This window comes from Erigeron canadensis, chromosome 1 (genome assembly GCF_010389155.1).
Source record: "Erigeron canadensis isolate Cc75 chromosome 1, C_canadensis_v1, whole genome shotgun sequence".
Lineage (NCBI taxonomy): Eukaryota > Viridiplantae > Streptophyta > Magnoliopsida > Asterales > Asteraceae > Erigeron > Erigeron canadensis.
This window is the reverse complement of record NC_057761.1, coordinates 46,944,454-46,960,113: the sequence shown is the minus strand read 5'-3', so window position 1 is coordinate 46,960,113 and position 15,660 is coordinate 46,944,454. Positions and strand designations below refer to the sequence as shown.

Sequence of the window (15,660 nt, the reverse complement as noted above, 5' to 3'; positions counted from 1 at the left end):
GATTTGAAAAATAAGTAAGCACATAATACCTATGGAAATGATTCCAGCGCATAGCCAAACCATTTGACTAAAGAAATAGATTTCATACTATTTTTGTGACTTTTCTTTTTTACCTAAGATATTGATCTAAAAAAGGAAAATTACATAAAAAGGTAATTTTTTTATTCAAAATCTTAATAAGGAACTTATTTAGTTTTCGTCTATTAAAAGGATTTCATTTTTAAAAATTTCTAAATAAAGGTAGTATCGTTAGTTTTTAACACCAGACTTCCGTTAACTACCACATCAACTTGCGACATCGTTAAAAATAAACTGACGTGGACTTCTAGATATATGTAGCATCATCGTCGTCATCATCATCACTATTCACTATATCCAGATCACCAGATTCTGTTATTGAAATTCATCAGAACCATGAACAAATAAATAAATATCACAACCCATATACATATATATTGACAGACGCACATATATATCCCAAATTCCCTATATATATATATATAATCTTCAACATCCATCATCAAGAGTATATCCATAAAAATTACCAGATCTAAATATACATAGGCATATGTATCCCTGTAAATCACAGCCCCATTGCAAATCATTCCCGAGCGGTTACTTCTCAGACCGACGAAGTGGTACAATCCCTACAACCATCCCTTGACTTAGCCAACGAAGAATACCTTTACATAATATCAAATCGGGCATAATAATGCTAACAGCATACCGTCTTTTATAGTTTTATGGCCCCAGATCCCGAATACACACCACCATCATCATCATCAGCGGTTGGTGTTGTCGGTGGTCTGTCAAGTGGCGGATACAGGTTAGCCGGAAAGTGAGGGTGTTTCAAGCAAAGAAAGGTATATGTTTGAGACAAAGTGTGTGGATCTCGTATATATGTTTCAGCAATATGGTGACACGGTGGGTGTAAATATTTCTCTATTTTTGTACCCTTCCCGTCCACCATGACATCGGCGCCTCCGTCGCCGCCCTGCAAACCCGCTGCCCTACACCACCGTTGCACAATCACTGTTCAAGCCGTCGACTATCTTTGGTGTTCAAGTGACGACGGTATTGGTCGATCATGTATACCCCCTTTTTCTTTGTGGTCGAATTTGTACAAGCTTGTGGGTGGTCGACAATGAATTTCCTTTAACATATTTCCTGTTTTGTAAGCATCGGTGAATCGTGATTTCGGAGTAATTGTTTTTTAGTTCGAATATTGTTCATCTTTTGTGATAATGGCGATTTCATGCTGCAAATGTTTTTATTATTTTAGTCTAGTGACAGATAAGAAATCATCTCATCAGGTCCATGTAAACTTTTCGCTCACGACACTTGATGGATAATTAACGATAAAAATCATCTCATCAGGTCCATGTAAACTTTTCGCTCACGACACTTGATGGATAATTAACGATAAAAATTAAGGATATTACCTTTATTGATAACTTTTCTGAAATGAAATTCTTATAATAAACGAAATTTAAATAGGTTTTTCTTTTTAAAAATTTTGAGTAAATATGTAATCTTTTCATGTATTTTTTCCATCTAAACAATTTACAAGCTAAATTTAAAAAGGTAAAAAGTATGGTTACTGAGATGTCAAAAATTGACATGCCTAAGAGTCAATCAAACAATACAACATTAAGTTGTTAATTCATGTATAAAAAAATGACAATTAAATGCCAAAAGTAAGAGGATGGTCTTTCGTCATACTAAAAGTTGGTTAAATGTGGGGTATTTCAATCGAGTTTGAGTCCTACGTTTTCCATTTATGGGATGTATTATTAGAAAGTATTTTTTAGAAATCTTAAATATAGACATACATGTAGTTTGACCGTAGAAGTATGATAATTTGTCATTTTAAAAGAAAAATTGGTTAAGCTTTTCATATTTATATAATACAACCTTCAAAAGCATTCAACTCTTGTCATTTTTTCTCTCCTTCTGCATCATCCCCTTACCATAGTTAGATGCCAAAAGTTTCCAAAAACAAAGAGGTGGAGATGACAATTCCATATGATGACGTACCCACCTAGACCATCAGTACCCAGGAAGACGCCTACACGCAGGGTACTACACGCAGACTGCACAGAGCCTTAGCTGAAAGGATAAGCACGAATAAAGCCTGTCATATCACTTCCTAAATTAGAGAAAATCTCCATCAGCAATAAGAGATTCGTTCTGATCATATTTTCTCTCTTCCAAGTCATATTTGCACTATAAAAGGAGAAGGAAAAAAAAGGAGAAAAGGGGATGATCATCATTACGGGGACAAAACCCTAAATACCAAAAACCCTAAATGACCATCATCATGATCATCATGGGAAAAACCCTAAAACAATCTAAAACATATATCGATCGGCGTACAAGGGAGAAAAACTCTTACCAACAAGGAATCGCCATCAAACTATCCAAACACCCATCTCTTCACATCACCTAATCGGATGTACAAACACCCTAAGCTACCTATTTCTCATACAAATTCTTTCATGTTGTTTACAGTTTCACATCATTCACCTTAAAGAAATTATTCATTTATAGTTTTCACCAAAAATATATGAAAGATTTAATTAAACAATTTAATATACATAATAATACAATTTTCATCCCCAACTTCTTGAAATTCCATTGATAGTTCCGGATTTTAACAACCGGTCATTCGTGCTAACGGTATCATGTGTGATGCACATGAAAGTAGTGAAAAAGCATTTTCTCAATCTTTTGTCATTTTTCCCCTTATAAACAAATGGTGTGCAATTTAAGTTGGTGTGTGGAATACAAATGATGACAGAGATGGTAACAAAAGTGATGATAGTGGATTAGGTGCTGATCGAGTGGAAGGCGAATCAAAAGCGCGTAAAAGTATTAGTCATGTAGGCATTTTTCACAAGGAGCAAAGTTTATGATAGATGCATTTCATTAATACCTCGTGAATTTATATGTTTTTTAAACAAAAATTCAAATGCTAAAACCAAAGTGCCAAACTAAAAATCATACAATACTTAAAGCCTTAAAGGTATAGTAGTGATAAACCCACAACATTTTTTAAATGAATATAAGGTTGTTCGACACTTAAGCTTAAGTGTGGAACCCCTTATATATAAATTTTTTAATATTTCTTGATTAATGAATAAATGTTTGTGCCCCATGAATTTTATGGATTAAAAAAATAATATATGAGTGTTCCACACCTAAGCTTAGGTACCTAACAGTCTTATATTCTCATCCCCATATATATTATATTATATAACACGGTATACAACTGTATATAACATGTATTGTTATGGATGACTAAATGTGATTGTAAAATTATCAATGATGACTAGTCCAACTGGTTAGAGGCATCTCAGGTTTACCCAAGGTCTTGAGTTTGATCCTTAGGGATGACAAGTCTTGGGTTTTTTCCTTCTGAATACTTGTAATGGCAAATGGTCAACATCTCGTTGTCTATGGTACGTGCAAGGCTTCACCATTATACGGTGAGATTTCTCTGATGTCTTATATCGACCGAATGTTATAAAAAAAAAGACATGGACATCTTAGTTTTAATCATTCTTAGCTCTTGAATTTTTATAATAACCATAACCATACACCGTAGTGTGGAAAGTAATAAAGAGCAAGAGTGTAGTTGCCGATCTACCAAGTTTTAGCAAAAATATACCTAATCAAACTTTGACATATAAAGACCAAAATGTGTCAATACTTATGGGGGTAGTTGCCAAAACAAGACAAAACAAAAAAAATACAAAAAAAAAAGAAGAATCTTTATATGTTAATTTACTTGCCAATTTTGCCACAATTGGCTCCATGGTGCCAATTCTCAACTTGACAAAAAACGCCAATGTAAATGAGGCAAAGAGATTCTTTGTCAAAAGATGTCAATGTAACTTGCCGATGAAAATATGTCGATCACTTTTGTCCGTAAGTTTCAAATTTTGAAGTTCGGTAATTTTTTTTGACAATGCCTTTAATAAAAATAACAACAAGAACAATAATAATACGAGTATTGATTTTTCGGTGTTAATTATCAATACATTCAATAACAAAGATAGATGATGATGAATTAATGTACACATATAAGACTTACCACATTGCGCTACATGTTTGAGAGACATGCACTTTATTACTGAGTACATTATATTAATCCTATAACTATAATATGTACTGATTAAAAATAACTTATAAATTAATCGTGTATTAATATGAGTCAAAATATGGTAATTAACTATACAGAGGGGATAGTACAAAAATATATGATAAATATAAATGTAAGAAAAGTTTAATCACTAGTTTAGCAATATACTTTCAAATTATTTTATAGATACATGTTTATGTTTATTACATAATTCGTAAATTTATATATAGTTCACACTTGTAGTCCATCTAATAAAACTAAAAAATTGTGTTTAAACCCAAGATCTATCTTTTGGTGTTTAAACCCAAGATAGAAGCACAATGCACTTCAATTAGGTCCAATTTATAAATTATTTTGTCATTATCATTATGCTTATGCATAAGATAGAAAATAGATCAACATAATAGTGATTTGACCATCTTATTTATTTTAAACATCATTTCTTCTCCAGTTTTTTTTACTCATGTTCTTGAAATTTTATACATTATTTTAAATCGTCATCCCAATTTATGTTTTGTGTTATATTACAGTATATAGATGTTATTTAGTTAACAAAATTAATCCTTTTTTCTTATAATACTCATAATATACTTTTTTTTTTTATAAAATAATTTATAATTTATTTTACCAACACGTATTGAAACAATGAAACGAATACAATAAATCATTTCTTTTGAAGTCATATTACTATTAATTTTATGAAAAAATGATCCGTATTCTAGAATTTAGCTAAACTTAGGTACTGTCACATTAAAAAAAGTTACAGATTAAACTTTTGAATTTGATAAATATACATAACCCTCCTGAATATTACATAATAGAAAAATGAGTATGGGGCTGTTATCCACCCAACTTGGGTGAAAAACTCCTCACATACTAATATTTTAATATTTTGAATAAATGTTTGGTTCCCCATTATTTTGATGGTTTTAAAAAAATATGTGAGAGATTTTTCACCAAACTTAGGTGCATAACAGCCTCATATTCTCTTCCTCCTCTTACATAACCCGGCCCCCTACCCCTAATTTTACATAATCTTCTACTGCTTTACCTAAGATAGATACTGCATGCTTTATCTAACATTTATATAAATTAAGATAGATGTCGCATTATTTACCTAACATTTATATAAAGAATTTAATAAAAATTTGTGTGTATAAATCGACAAAATTTACTTGGTTATTGGATTTGGAGTTTTGGACCCAAGTTGCCCCTTCACAAACACGTGAGTTTACTGTTGCACCCTCACTTTAACACAACTACCACCCACTCCAAAACCGAAAAATCAACCCTATCAAAAATCTTAATGGTATCTTCGTAATTATATCCAAATCCAGGCCTATTCTCCGAAACCACCTGAAGGTATTTTTCAATCCACGTGCGTACACCTCATTGGCCAGTACTTCAAATAAATGCATAAATTCTCAATTCCAGTAACAAAACTCACACACAACCTCCATTTTTTTTGTTCTCTCTCTAGCTTATATAGGCATCCCTCTAAAAAATCAGTCTTCAATGACATGCAGATCTATGGCTATTTATAGCTATTTATACAAGCATACATACGGATTTTGTGTATCTATATATAGATATATAAAGAATTTCTTTTAATTACGGCGGTTTTCCGATTCGCTTGGTGCAGGTCGGGACTGAATAATGCTTTAATAGCGTTTTAGTCCTGCCTTGCATCAACTGAATTTGAATCCACTGTAAATATAATTATCATCCAGCAGGCTATCGGAGATCTTCGTTGATTTGGATTCTGAGTATACATACAAAGGTTGATTATTTTTTGATTAATATTTATTTGGATCTGAAGTTTTAATGATATATATTTATTATTGCACCCTGCTATTAAATTTTGATGTTTAATTCTAGATCTTTGTTACATTTAATTATTTATTTAATTGTTATTATTATATTATTGGGTCAATATATACTTCGTTGTCTAGGTAGTGCAAAACTTCGGTCACGTTTTCCGATGTCGTATAATGTTCTTGAAAAAATTTTTGTTACTCGTATTATTATTGTGGATTTCATTAATAATGGAATCAGCACGGCACGTCACATATATAGTTTCCTGTTAATAACTAACTAGCGTTGGAGTCATTTAAGATAACCGACTAGATACGTCCTCATCTTTGGACGGTGGGTCAGGTGTATTTGAAAGTTGCCGGTTTAAAAAAAAAAAACTAGTCAAATATCCGTGCTACGGGCATTTTATAGTTATTGTATCTATAGTTTGTTATGAATTTAGAATTAGAATTGAAATAATACACAACATAATTTGTAGAAAGAGAATTTAAAGTAGTAATTGATCGCATATATATATTTATCCTGGGACTTCAACTCACAACGTTTTAGTTGATGTATTAACTCAAATAGTATTACGGCTGCTATGCCATAAGCTATTTGGTCTATATAAGTAATAAATAATAGATGTAGAAAATATTGGTGTCTAAGTTTTAGCTGAATTAGAAATTGATATCCCAATTAAATAAATCATTTTGCATTTCAGAAAATGTAAGCTCAGCAATTTCAGTTAGGATATATCCTTGAAATTGTGCTGTTTAGTTAATGGGTACCCTAATACAAACAAGTATATTACTTATACAACTTCTTTTATCAAAACATATAAAAAAAATAGGTATGGTGTAATCATTCCGGTTTTAGTAAAATTCGGTTCAAATTGGACTATAAGTTTAGATCTAGGGATGTTGTTGATTATTTGAATACACTTGGATCTGATTATTATTATGGAGGCTCGGATTTCAAAACTTGTTTTATTCCTTATAAGGAATCTTGCTATGATAGTTCTGGTGCTATTTTGTATTCTACTATGTTTAGTGGGCATAAAAGAAGTTGTTTTTTAGCTGATTGTCATTTCTTTGTGATTCCCAAATCCAGTTAATAAGTTTTACCCCTTTTGGTTGGGGTTGTGAGAAGCTGTGACACTTTTTGATTCTTTGTTTGAGATGACATGTGTTTCAAATTTGGTTGTACTAAACTTTGACTTGTGAACCAATCTTGCTGAATGTTGTCTGCACTTTAGAAGTTATAACCCTGTATCAGATCTATATGTAAATTTAGGAAATGAGAGTGACACTTTTTTTTTATACTGTATGCTACATGGTAGAGTTTTCTTTCTTTATTATTGTTGTATATGTATATGTTTGCCCAATTATGCAATTAATTAATAATTATGCCTTCTTAACTTGTCGGATGCCTCTGTCATGGTTGATTGGTTCGTTGTATAGTGATGGAGGACAACACATACAACATAACGATGGAAGCCAAGGGTTCAAATCAAATCTCATCCCATGCCTCTCTTTTAACAACGATGATACATAACTCATCTTAGCTGTGAGTCTGATCAGTGGGGGCCGATAATGTGATCATTATACATTAACTTCTTACTTGTGGCATGATATGTAAGACATAGGCAATGCCACTCTCAAACTGTACCAAGAATGCCCACATGCAGAAGTTTTTAAATATGATATTGGAATATAAACTGCGTGTACTATTCACATTCTTTGAACTTTGAAGCAATGCTAAATATTTGGATTGGATTTGGATATAACATAATCACCAACCGTCTGTGCATTATCGTGATATCCTTGATTCCGTTAGGAACATTTCTTAGATTGCTTCGCTGTATGTCTTAGCGTATTAGGGGATTAATCTGATCATCTGTATTATTGACTTATTGTTGCATACTTATTTTTCATGCTCGATGATACGAACCCTACCTAAATGGGCCCCAACCTTACCCATTTAACCCAATAGAAGAGGCTGGAATTAACAGGGAGTTTTAGTTATCGACCTGTACTAATTGTGACCCGAATGTTCCCCATTTGAACCTGAGCCCATTTTGACTTGCCACCCAACTCGTCTCACTGTCCATCTTGCCTCTCAAGATGCTTAAAATTGCTGTAGGAAACTGGTTATCCCATAAGTTAGTTACCTTAGCCCATGATTTAATATAAGGGGAAAGGGAATATGAGGCTGTTAGGCACCTAAGTTGGGTGAAAAACCCATCAAATACCTTTTTTTAAACCATAAAAATCATGAGGGGCCAAACATATATTCAAAATATTAAAATATTGATATGTGAGGGGTTTTTTACCCAAGTTGGGTGCATAACAGCCCCATACTCACTTTTCTCTTTAATCTAAACATGAGACTCCTGAATTTTATCTGTAACTCTTGGTATATGATACTCGTATTAAGAATACTTGCCTCATGGCTCAAATGCTGATCTCAAGGCATAGTTATTTAAATGAAATATCTGTTCTCGCCAAATGTAGTAGAGCGTGGTATATATACATATAGCATCGAGAGGTACATTATATATAAATTTCCTATATTTATATAACGATTCCCCATTTTTATCATAGTTTACATTATTTCAAGCAGGACATATATGGAGTAACGACTGTTCATTTTTTTTACTGTGAATTACGACTGACAAGTATGATAGGTAAGATTAGACGGTGAATCATATCGCCTCATATATAGTATTGCTCAACGTTACTTTTGTCGTTAAGTTCTCTCGATAAGAGTTTTTTGTAGAAAGCACCAAATGGTACCCTAGAAAATCTTGGTGGTGCCTCCGGAGTTATCAGGCTTGGTCCTGGTCCAATTTCTGCATCTAGTTTAGGGCCAACAAACATGGCAATAGAAAGTCGCTCCTTCTCTGAGTTCAAGGTTGCCCTATGCTCGATGCTTTTATATAGCCCGTTTGTCACAATCTGCAGGTAGAAACAAACTAACTTCACAATTTTAATGATACTAGTTTAAACTTTTCTACTACAATTTTCATTGCGCATCTTAAACAAAAATCACTCTCTTTCCTTTCTTTATACGATGTCTTGGTGACACCAATTGATATTTCCAGGTATCACATATAGTAATTATCAGTGATTACTATGTAAAGCTTTAAGTTTGTAATTAAAGAAAATAAATGACCTCCAAGATGTCCCCAATATTGACAATGAATGCATCAGGGAGTGAATGAACTCGCTTCCAAATACCATCCTTTTTTATTTGAAGGCCTTCTACTTCATTAATCAGGAGGAGGAAGGTGATCCCAAGAGAATCAGAGTGAGGGCTGAGACCGATCACTTTTTCAGGCTGTGGACGTGGAGGACAAGAGTTCATCCTCATAGATTGTATTCCTTCATCAAACAACGCTTTCATTTTCTCAACTTCCATCTTCAAAGCTTTCGCAATGAAGATCAGAGTTTTCAAGGAGATGTCCTTAATTGCTCTCGAGTATTCTTCTAGGGTATCTCTGTATTGTTGCAAACACAAAAAAGAACAGTAAATATCAGATATGCTTTTTTGTTAGAAAAATTCTTCTCTGTGTATTCAGCTTTGTATTTCGATTCCTGGATATCCATACAAATCGGGTAATTACATTCTGTTATTCTGTATATATATTGAAGAAAAAGACCTGGATGGGAGAGGTAGTTTGGGAAATAAATGAGGCTTCCTCATATGATGAGGGAGGGTAATATTGGATAATAATCTATTAATCCATGTGTGTCAATAGTTACGTATATAAGTTTAGGGATCTAATGTGTCAAGAATAAAGTCTACAACCGAATGGAAGTTATTTTCGGTTATAGACAGTTATGTTGTGAATGGACGTGTCGTTTAGAATAGACGAGTCTGTTAGAAAGTTATACCCTTTAGTGAAAGGGTGTGTTGTTTCGTAGTGTCCGTTGGAAATCTATATATATGTGTGTGCCGTCCATAAAAAAGAAGAACGCGTCGTGCGTTCAAGTGTTGTGTAATAAGAAGATAAGTTTAGTGTGTGTATTGTTTTGTGTTCGTGAGTGAGAGGGACGAGGGACCAACAGTGGCATCAGAGCCAAGGTTGTCCGAACCAGAGAGACCAGCGATTGAGAGTGGTCGCTTTAGAGAAGAGAGACAGAAGAGTGATTCAGAGGAATCGACCAAGCGAAAACCGATCAAGTGAAGATCGAATTCAAACATCAGAGAAAAGAGAAAGAAAAGCATACCGGTTGTGCCAAGGGAAGACCGCCGCCGTGTGTTGCCAGGGAAGAAAAGTAACCGCCGCTGTGTGCGTGCCAGAGAAGAAAACAGAGGATAGTAACCGTCGATCATTACCCGAAGAAGTTTGATTTTTAAAGAAACTGATTGATTAACCACCACCACCACCGTTCGAAGAAAAGACGAGAAGAAGGAAGAAGAACACTGAAAATAAAGCAGGAAACCATCACCGTTGTGTAATTGAAACGAAAATCATACCACCACCGATTGAAATTGTTGATCAGAATAAGAGAGAAGGATTTGGATTTGCCCTAATTGCGTGTAGAAGAAAGAAGGAACAGGGGCGTGATTATTTGAGAAAGGAAAAAGGAAGGAGCAGTTTGATTAGGAAAAAGGGGCGTGCTATATTTTGAAGGAATAAGAAGCCCACAAAAAATTCAAAGCACTAAGGAATAAATATTAACAGGTTTTATTGTTAACTTTTTCAATACTTAGTTAATTTTATTTATATTAGAAGAGTAAGATAAAGAAAAATATAGAATTTTTCTATTAAAATTTGCGTTAGGAAAACGTTGAAATTGTTTGAAGAAAAATTGTGGTTAGACGAAAGTTAAGTTCAACGATTGTTAGAATTATTTTGGTTTTAGAAGAAAACTAAATCGAAATAATATGGCGGGAGATAAAAATGGAAACAACAATCATGTTGTTGCCATACCGTTATCATCCTATCAATGTCCAATTCTAAACAATACAAAATATACGTTATGGGCCATAAGAATGAAGAAGATACTTGTAGCAAATGGAATATGGGATATAGTAGAAGGAACGGGTACATCAACAGAGGTTGATATAAAAAAGGATAGTTCTGCATCTGCATATCTATTCCAAGGATTGCCGGAAGATTTGCAAATGCAAGTTGCGGGATGTGAAACAACAAAAGAAATTTGGGACTCATTAAAGGCCAGATTTGTTGGGACAGAAGATGTTGAACAAGCGCACTCGCAACAACTGAAATCAGAATTTGAGAGACTCATTATGAAAGAAGATGAATCAATAGATTCATTTGCCGGAAAGATGATGAGTATCATTACGAAGGCTGCTACATGTGGACTGACGTTTGATGAACAAACAAAAGTACGAAAATTACTCAATGCAGTACCAGATAAGTTTATACCAATAGTAGCAACCATTGAAATGGTTGTTGATTTCAAGGAAGCGAAATTGGAGGAGGTTATTGGGAAACTTAAGACTTATGAAGAAAGGCTTAAGTTTAGAAAAGAAAGTGGAGAAGACAGTGGTGAAAAGTTGTTGTTCACACATCAAGGGAATGACAGAAATTATGAACGCAACTATGGAAACAATAGACGAGGAGGTGGAAATCAGACACGAGGAAAAGGCCAAGGAAGATTCATGCGAGATAATAAAAATGAAGATAGTTTTGATAGATGGAAGAAAAGACCAGGAGATCAAAACTATCCAAGAAGACAACTTAAAAGACGTGCAATGTTATAATTGTCAAGATTTTGGACCCTTTGCTGCAAATTGTCCAAAACCAAACCATAGAGAAGAAAAAGCAAATCTTGTGTTCGAAGATGACGAACCAGCGCTATTGATGGTTACTACTAAGGATGAAGATGATACAACATCCTTAAAAGAAATGACGAGAAGGAATGGAATTGTCATTGAGAAAAATGAAATTCCAAAAGCAAAATTAGAAGACATAAGGTCAGAGATAGAAACTGACTTGAGAAGTAAACTAGAGTTTTGGAAGTTTGAATTACTCCAAGACTTTAAGATGGAGAAACAAGAGTTTGAGAAGAAAATGAAATATAGAGAGATAGCATTTGAGAAACAAATGCAAAAGGAGTTAGAGAACCTGAAGAAGATAAGAGATTGCACAAGCAAAGAGATAAAAGAGTTGATGACAAAAAGAGAAACGTTTGAGAAAGAGAACCATGGAGTTTTTTCGGATAAGAAACTCCTAGAAGAAGAACCAAGAACTGACAATGGCGAATGCAAGAAGCATCAAGAGACGCCATCAAGATTTCAAAAGGAAAGCAAGATTGAGAAAGATATCAAGTCAAGAAACAAGAAAGTTGACTACGAAGATCGTGATACAAGAAACACATTGTTGGAGATTCAAGACTATGAGATGATACAAATGATGGAAGATACCGACAAAGTTAACAAGAATGATCAAGATGAGATTGAAGACAAGGAAGAAAGAAGTGAAATCAATGAAGAAGTTCAAGACATAGTTCGTGTTAAAGATCAAGACAAAGAAAGTGGAAACAAGCCAAAGTTCAAGGATAAAGACAATGAGACGCTTGAAGAAGCGAAGTCATGGATTAATAAATTAGGGGGGAGTATTGGATAATAATCTATTAATCCATGTGTGTCAATAGTTACGTATATAAGTTTAGGGATCTAATGTGTCAAGAATAAGGTCTACAACCGAATGGAAGTTATGTTCGGTTATAGGCAGTTATGTTGTGAATGGATGTGTCGTTTAGAATAGACGAGTCTGTTAGAAAGTTATACCCTTTAGTGAAAGGGTGTGTTGTTTCGTAGTGTCTGTTGGAAATCTATATATATGTGTGTACCGTCCATTTGTAATAAAAAAGAAGAACGTGTCGTGCGTTCAAGTGTTGTGTAATAAGAAGATAAGTTTAGTGTGTGTATTGTTTTGTGTTCGTGAGTGAGAAGGATGAGGGACCAACAGGTAAGCCAGTAAAACATATAAGCTCAATCAAGCTTTTGGTCTTCAAACACAACAACAAACACTTGTCCAAATCCTTGTATATCCTTTTCTTCTTGCCAAAACTTTTTTTCCTCCTCCATTGGTAAATTGTAGAATTCTTGTACCCCTACCTTCAATTTGTCCAACAATGAACTACTCACACCATGATTTATCATCTGCCACACACACACACACACACACATATATATATATATATAGCAACGGTCAATAATATATAAGTTGGAGCATGCATGGATGCTTCCGAAGTCATAAAATACTTGGAGCAGAACACATATGTACAAGTACGTATGATACGTACCTGAAAGAAGCCCCAATCTTTACAAGCAAGATGTAACTTTTCCAATTCATTATGATCACTACTGCTGGTATCTACTTCAGATAATAAGCACTTCATGTCTATAACCGGTACTTGATCAGATGACACTAAACAAGACAGTGAGGGTCGTAGGATAAGACTAGGAGCGCCGTCCATATATTCACGAACATATCGGATTGGAACTGTTGTCAATGTTTTTTTGGCCAGTTCTTGTACGCTAGCTAGGCACCAAAAGTGAACCCCCCAGACTTGTTACACTTGGTTCCATGATATATATGTGTCCCTCATGCACTATATCTCTTTTCCTCTTCCCTTTATTACGATTTTACTAGCTAGCTTGTATATTACCCCGTATATATATATATATATATATATATATATATATTTATATAGATAGAAGAAAAATGATACATGTCCTTAAGTTTCAAATTAGGCCATAGATATATGCATTTTCATTTTCTATTTAAAACAATTTATTGTATATATAAACACTATATACACGAACGTACGTAACCACCTCCAAGATGGTTTAGGCCTTTAGCGATCACGTGCCCGGCCTATGCTAAATTCGAATCTCACTAGGTAATATCATGGTGGGAGTAAATGGTAAACAACAATTTTAAAAACACTCGCAAAATGTCAGAATACCCCGATTAACCATGTAACTTAAACAGATCATATAAGAAAATTTGATGAACAAGATTCAACTATAATAATAATAAAAAACAACAACTGATAATACATATAGTTTTTGAACTTAACTAGTGTAATATATACTGTATATGTAACGGGTTTTCTCTGTTGTGAACTTATGGGTATCAGGACAAAACGGGTCTATAACTCTATTGTACGAGATCTAATAAGGTATATCCTTGTGGCTGTTTTCGAATCATTTTCGTGGCACCGCCAAATGCTATCTAGTGAGGCTCGGGCCCAAGGCTCACCTAGCTTAGATATGGTTAAATCATTTAAAATATAACAATATGTCATGTTGAAAAAGTAATGATATGTCTCAATAGAAGAGTCTCATAATAATTCTACTGACAGTAAAGTCATTATTATAGATGGTAAAGTTAAGTGATGGAATAAGTAAAGAGGATTAGTAAAATAGTTTTGGTCAAAAGATTATTAGTTGAGAAGTTTTAAAAGAAGATATTAATATTAGAAAAGAAAAAAACACTAAACCGTATATAGAAAAGAAAATTGGGCTAGGATTAACTAGCCAGCCCACCCTATATATGATCCACTGGCAAAGTGGCAAGTAATTCTTCAGCAGAATTGCATTATTCTTTTATCTAGAACGTATGATACGGTTTTTTTTTTAAGTCAGTTTCAATTCAGACGTGCTGGAGACAATTTTAACTAACAAATCGCTAGACCTCCAACCCCCTCGTCATGGAAAATACCTTGAGATGAGAAACCCAAGACTCGAACCCGAGACCTTGGAGAAAACTCACCTTCGGGACCCACATAGTGGATTTAGAAGATATCTCTGGCCAACCCACCTAAGTGGAGTTAGTTACGTATGATACGTAATCAACAAAAGTTTTAGATTGAACGTAACAATGACTAAAATGAAGAGATATTTTCAAAATAAATAAACAATGACGAGGAAATGTGACAATTACTAAAAACTAACTATTGAAATATTCAGGAATTAATTTTATTTATATAAAATCACTAAGATAATTAACCATCCATTTACATTTCCTTGATCCAATTACTATCAAAAATTCAAAAACCATCCTCTAGCCCTAGCCCACTACTTTAAATCAACGGTGGTATCATTTTCATCGGCCGTGGTATCATTTCTACCAAAATCACTTGTGGGAAAATTTTTTTAAAAAAACGACACCGTCCCCTGTTAATCCCATTATGATACGTCTTTTAGATTGAACGTACCAATGACTAAAATGAAGAGATATTTTCAAAATAATGACGAGGAAATGTGACAATTACTAAAAACTAACTATTGAAATATTCGGGAATTAATTTTATATAAAATCACAAAGATAATTCCCAAGCTTCTACTATATAGCTACTTAATTAACCATCCATTTACATCTCCTTGATTCAATTACTATCAAAAATTCAAAAACCATCCTCTAGCTCTAGCCCACTACTTTAAATCAACGGTGGTATATATCATTTTCATCGGCCGTGGTATCATTTCTATTAGAATCACTTGTGGGAAAAAAAAAATTAAAAAAACGACACCCTTCCCTTTTAATCCTATTTCGCTATCATTTCTGGCTCTCTTCTCAAATTGCAGAAAAAGCTATCTGGACAAATCTTCGGATTTATAAATCAAAATAAGAAGCATTACATTAAAAATGACCGACTCGAAATCAAGTCATGTCTACAAAAATACTTTATGTATAATATAAGTATATATTATTGTTATTTGTTTTATGCATC

The 15,660-nt window shown here is 33.7% G+C and overlaps 2 long non-coding RNA genes and 1 pseudogene across 2 annotated transcripts; 1 reads left to right on the top strand and 2 right to left on the bottom strand.

Moving 5' to 3' along the window:
- Positions 1 to 473: 473 nt before the first annotated feature.
- On the bottom strand, positions 474 to 1,330 carry LOC122584944. The gene is made up of 2 exons (XR_006321619.1): positions 728 to 1,330; positions 474 to 647 (listed from the first exon to the last, which is right to left on the bottom strand). It is a non-coding gene; the product is annotated as an uncharacterized LOC122584944 (long non-coding RNA).
- Positions 1,331 to 5,617: 4,287 nt separating this feature from the next.
- LOC122585333 lies at positions 5,618 to 7,850 on the top strand. The gene is made up of 2 exons (XR_006321691.1): positions 5,618 to 5,924; positions 7,402 to 7,850. It is a non-coding gene; the product is annotated as an uncharacterized LOC122585333 (long non-coding RNA).
- Positions 7,851 to 8,655: 805 nt separating this feature from the next.
- Positions 8,656 to 13,510, bottom strand: LOC122593681 (annotated as a pseudogene).
- Positions 13,511 to 15,660: the final 2,150 nt, after the last annotated feature.